General features: G+C 49.6%; 1 pseudogene; it reads left to right on the forward strand.

Moving 5' to 3' along the window:
• The first annotated feature begins 5,396 nt into the window (after positions 1-5,396).
• LOC141580462 (uncharacterized) lies at positions 5,397-6,245 on the forward strand (annotated as a pseudogene).

Below are 6,245 nucleotides of genomic sequence, written 5' to 3' on the forward strand. Positions count from 1 at the left end.
CAAGAAAAAGAAGGCAATTCCTATGTCAGAGTAACCAATGTGGTTGAAGAATAGGTATTAGCCAGAGAAGTGTGGATGGTCACATCAATCTAGCCTCAAAGAAGCTCCATGAACACAGAGGGATGCCAGGTGTCACACGGCTTTCCTGCACTCTAGTTCATTCTTGACAATCTGTATGCCTGTTCCAGGGACCTTTAAACTTCTAAAATTTTTTATTAACATTTTAATTTTATTTTCTGGACATTTAAGCTTTTAAGGATTTCTTTTTTGTTGTTGTTGGAGATGTTTTATAAAAATGGACATTTTATCAGCAACTTGCTAAGTGAACTGTAATCAATAGCAATTTTTAAAACCGTGAAAAGACACAAAAGAATAATCTCATCTGTCATCTCTTTCTGTGTGCAAAGCACTATACCAAGTGTCCTAAAACATTAACTGTTCAATCATCAATATTTAGTGCCTATCCATTCTAAGATAAAAATTTCCATTCCTTTATATATATATACTTTATCTTAAAGGATTTCTTATGATCTTTACTAAATACATTAAGAAGAATGCCAACCAGTGCCCTTTTGTGTACTGAGACTTGGAGTCATGTGTTAAAACAGGTAACATGAACTCTGACTTTACAATGTATTATAAATATAAATGCTCTAGGCTAGGAAAGGTTTTTCACATCCACTGTCAAAGATGGGAGCCCTTTATTCCTCAGAAATCATCCTTTTTTAGGTCATCAAAAAAGAGTACAGCTGCCACAGCTCATGATGCACTATCTTGATGAGCCCAGAGCACAGAAAAATCCTAAAAGAACTGCCATAGCACAGTGCTCATTCTCGGCATGGGAATGAATGAAATACTCTATTCTGCACATACCTGCCAGAGCAGGCCACTTTCCTCCTCTGTCAGATTTTAAAAGCTCCCAAAATGTTATTACTCTCATTTGCAATGCACAGAACATGGAAGAAAGGCTGTTTCCAGTTCTCGGCCTTTCGACAGCTCTAAATCTCAGTACTCATAGTGGCATCTTACAAAATAATAAACAGTGTGCATGTGAGGGCAAAGCACATACTGAGCTAACTAAGAGGTCTCTGTAATTAGGATTCGATCAAATACCATAGCAGAACATAAGCAAATTGTATCTGAATTCCATATTTAATATACATGCTGCAATAACGTTAAAAACTATGGCAGCCTATTCCAAACTGGCGAGAATGGTTTTGTACCAATAGTGGGTCTTTGTGTGTTTGAACTCCCACCACCTAAGGGCAAACTGGATAGGCATGCTAATGACCTATGATTATCAAATTAAAAATGAAAAACCCTAAAGGATGCCAGAGTGAACATCAGTGAAAGCCACATGAAGACCCACTCTCCTTTAACTTTTTACAAATAAACTATAAATTAGAAACACAAATCATCATGAGTGTTTCATAAGCTCTAACATCTAAATAAAGTAACATGTAGAAGACTAATCCTATAACTTTGTTCCTTCATAAATTTCTTGGCCAGCTCTTAGTTGATGGTGATGTTTACTTCCTCCTTCACAGCAGCGGGGTAAAAGGGGATTGCTGGCATAGAGGGACTGCTGCCCAAGGGTCGGTGTTGCTGGCCGTCCCACAACTCACAAAGCAATGCGACATCTGCTTTGCAGTGGGGTGTGGTGTACCCTCCCTCCTGCAGGCTCCAGGCTGTCGCTGTCATCGTCCAGGCTCACCTCACAAAATTCTTTGGAGAGAAGGAGGTGGGGATCTGAGCACAGTGCCAGCCTCCCCTTCTCCTGCCTGCCCACCCCGCCTGAGGGCTCTACTCACCATCCTTGTCAGTAGTACCAAGCTCCTGGGGGGCTGGGGCCCCTGGAGTGGACTCATGAGCAGGGTGCTGGACCTCGTGGTCGATTATAAGCTGCATCACTGGCCCCTGCAGCTCCAGCAGCTCCACCTGGAGATAGGGGTGCTCAGCTGCCAAGCCGGTGCCGGCACCCATGCTCACGCCCACCCCCATCCCCCTCTCTCCCGCAGAGAGGTTGTACACCTTACCTTCATCCCCTCCTCGGCCTGGGACAGCATGCTAACATCATTCTTCTGGTGCTGGGTCTTGGCCACTGCCCTCTCAAGGTCATTTGGTTTGACGAACTTTCCTGCGGGAGGACAGGCTCAGAGGCTGGGGCCCCTCCACCACCCTGCAGCTCCACTGCCCTGCCCCGGCCTCCTGCTCACTTATCATGTCTCTCTCTCCAGAGAGCTGGATGAGTCCGAGTTCTAGTTTTACCACCCGCTCCTTGAGGTCTGCATTCTCCTTCACAATGTCAATGAAGTCTCTCTGGAGCCAAAATAACGGGGTCACATCTTGGCAGTGATCTGCCCCACCCCCACCCTTCATGGCCCCTGCCAGGACTCACTCACCTGCAGCTTGTCGATGGCTTCCTGCAGGGCTCGCTGGGTCTCACCACACCCATGTTCGCTCCTAGCCCCTATGGCCATGGCTGCTGCCTCTGGCTCCCTCAGGGCCGAGGCCACCGGGTGAGCCTGGTGCTGGCAGCACACCTGTTGTTGCTGGAGCTGCTCACAGAGCCGTGCCTGCTCCTCCTGAGCACCAGCTCCAGAAGCATTCAGAAATGGCACCTGAAGGCAAGAGGGGAACATTCTTGTAGGGGCATACACAGGACTGATTGGGCAGGGAGGTGGAGCATAGCCCCTTCCCTTGGGGCCTCAAAGAGTGCACCTGTCAGTCACAAAGGTGTCTGACTACTGGCTCCCAGAAGGGGTTGGGGTTCAGAGGAATCAGAAGGTGGAGGAACCAAGAGCATAAGGGAGTCTGGGAGGGACCAGAGAGGAAGGTGGCCTGCCCAGGCGCCTGGCCCCTGGTTCCGGCCTAAGAGACTGCCTCCCTTGCGTAGAACCCCATGCCTCCTTCCCCAGCCTGAAATCTCACGTCCTTCCTTCCACCATTTAAACTGTAGGCCACAGACTGGTGGAAAAGCAGAGGGAGCCGACCACCATTTGCCAAGTGTGCCACATGCCTAATGCTTTCCACGCATCATCTCATTTAATCCTCAGCACCCACGCAAGGAAAACACTAACTTCCTTTGCAAGTTAAAGAAACAGAGACTTAGAGATACAAAGTAGTCCAATGGTGACCAGTGGAACCGAGGCCGGAATCCAGTTTGGATCTAAGGAGACTTTCGTTTTGCTTTGCTTTGATTTGATTTGTTTTGTTTTGAGACAGAGTGTCACTCTGTGGCCCAGGCTGGAGAGTCATGGTGCAAACTCAGCTCACCGCAACCTCCAGCTCCCGGGCTCAAGCCATGCTCATGCCTCAGCCCCCTGAGTAGCTGGGATTACTGGTGTGTGCCACCACGCCCAGCTTTGTTGTTGTGGTTGTTGCTATAATTTTAGTAGAGGTGAGCCTTTGCCATGTTGGCCAGGCTGGTCTCAAACTCCTGCCTCAGCCTCCCAAAGTGCTGGGATCACAGGTGTGAGCCTCCACACCCAGCATAAAGAGCCTCTCACACCACTGTCTCTTGCCCTATGACTGGGGAGCTCCATGCCTCGAGCTGGGATGATGATGTCCAGACCTGGGAGGAGACCAGGGCTACCCGCCTCTAAAAGTCAGGGGGCAGGAAGCAAGAAACGGTCACAGGACTGCCCTGGAGGGTGTGGGGTCACCTGCCCCCAGGGTGGAGCTGCCTTTGGCCTTGTACCTCCCCTCCCCAGAGGCCGGTGCCTGCCTCCCAGCCCTCCTGGATGGGGCAGAGGTTACCGTCTCCTGTTCGTCAAGCTTCTCCTGCAGTTCTGTACTTCCTGCTCCAAATGCAGTGCGCTCCTGTTCTCATTCTTCTGGACAGAGAGAAGCAATCAGCGGCCACCCACTGCAGCTGGAGACCCCAGAACCTGGTGTCTGCCTCCCATGGCACCAAGAAGGGTGGAGTCAGGTTAGAAAAATTGTCTCCTTTCTCCCACAGAAATCAGAGCAGGACTCTGACTCACAGGTGCCTTTAGATGCCCCATTTCATACACTCCTCCATTTTACAGGTGGGAAAATAAAGGCCTGGAGGGCTGGGAATCAGGGCAGGCTCCGCAGGTGGGCAGCACACCAGCTCCTCCTCCTGCTCCTGGAGCCCCTCCTGCTCAAGAAGCCTCTCCTCCTGTTCTCTCAGCCTCACCTCCTGCTCCCGGAGCCTCATTTTCACCTCCTGCAGTCTCTCCTGTTCCTGTAGCTTGTCTCTCAGGTACTTGATTTCAGTTTTTAGGTTTTTCTCCAAGTAAGAGGGCCCTGCTGGGTGCTTCAGGATTGGGGGTTCAGCTGAGAAACGAAGCAGACAATAAGGGCCTCTGGATTCTCAATAAACAACAACAACAACAACAACAACAACAAAACTCTTCTGGGTGCACAGCTCCTCTGAAGCTCCCCAAACCTTCCATCACTGCTAATGATTCCTTGCACCCAAATGGTAGCCAGTCTTCTGAGCCACTTTCAGATAGAGAGCACTGTGGGTGGCTGACAATGGGAACCCCTCCCTCTTTGCTGATGGGGACACTGAGTCTCATGGAAATTACAAGACTTGCCATCTCCTGGCACAGACCTCTTTCCCTCTGCCTCAAAGCCCTTCCAGCCACCCGCCTCCCCAGGGCACTCTAAGCCACCTCCACAGCCCTCTGACTCCAGTCCTGCTCCGGGTCACGCCAGCCCCATCTTACCCAGATGGTTTTGTAGGAGGGCAAGGCTCCCCTTCAGCTCCTCGATTTTCATTATGTCCTGCCTTTTCTCCATTTTGAATATTCCCATCTGCCCAAAGCACAGGGGGAAAGGGCCCTGGAGAGAGGGGTTGGTGGCTGGACAGGCTACTATCTCCCTCTCTGCCCCCAGCTCCACAAAGCCCAGTCCTGTGACCACCCCTGGCTGGACTATTCTTTTTACAGATGCCCAGGAAGATCAAGTGAGCTATCTAAGGTGGGGGGCTGAAGGGTCAGCTCTCACTTCTCCTGACATTTTCAGCAATTGCTGCTGCCACCACGCCCTCTCTGTTTTGAGTTGTTGAGCGTATGTGTCTCTTTCTAGCTGAGCTTTCTTAAGACACTCCGTCACCTGCAAGAATGGACCCAGAAGTTAGGAAGGGCTATCACTGGTCCTCACCTGCTCCTGGCCACCTGGGGTTATCTTCCTTTCACATCCCTTCCTCTGCAAAGTCTCACCTCTGCCACCTGTGCTTTGAGCAGTTCCCGCTCCTGTAGAAACTGCTGTAACTGCTGCTCAAGGACTGCTTCACAGCGGCTCAAGGGCTGGATGGTGGAGAAGGAGAAGCTTCAATCTGAAGAGCTTGGGCCATTCCACATGGTGCCCCTTAAAAGGGCTAGGGTATAGCTAATACACAACTCCGTCAGTAAAGATCAAGGCCCATGGTCTGGATTTTAAAAGAACTCAGTAAAGTTGGAAGGGACAGGCAAAGACATCAAATTTACTGCTGGTTCACAGAGGCCCAGAGAAATCAGATCATATTCTATTGTTATTCCTGTTATTACTACTGCTGTTGGAACCTTTATCAAGTGGGTCACCAGGTAGAATGCTAACAATCCCTCACAACCACCATGTGAGGCAGTTACTACCATTACCTCTACTGTGTAGATGGAAAACATGGAGTATTAGAGGTTAGGTGGTTGCCTAAGATGACTTAGACAGAGCTGGGATTTGAACACCCAGGTCCATCTGATCCTCTAAGTCCATTTTATTTCCTGCTGGGGGTGGGGGCACAGACAGGAAGGGGGAAATGAATCTTTTGTTCACTTTTTGAAAGGGTGATACATTCTCATAGTCCAAAACTCAGAAGGCACAGAAGGGAAGTATCTCCCAGCCACCTGTGCTCTCTCCTGAGTTTTTCACAAATCCTTACAGACATGTTTTATGTATATTATTATAGTATACACACACACACACACACAAAATTTTCTCTTTACACAAATGTGTATACACACACACACACACACACACACATTTTCTCTCTTTACACAAATCGTAACATACTAAAGCTACTCTTCTGTACTTTCACTGTCCAAGTACCTAGTCCTCCACCTAGGACTTGGCCAAGGCCACAGCCAGGTAAGGCCAGGGTGGGCATTTGGCCTCTGAGCTCTGCGTCCAGTGCTGGCTCCCCATAGCACCCTTCAACTCACCCACAGCAGATCCAAGGTGAAACTGGAGCCCAGGATTGGCCGTGTGAAATCAGGGGACCCACAGACTCTTACCAATAA

Source organism: Saimiri boliviensis, chromosome 11, assembly GCF_048565385.1.
Source record: "Saimiri boliviensis isolate mSaiBol1 chromosome 11, mSaiBol1.pri, whole genome shotgun sequence".
Lineage (NCBI taxonomy): Eukaryota > Metazoa > Chordata > Mammalia > Primates > Cebidae > Saimiri > Saimiri boliviensis.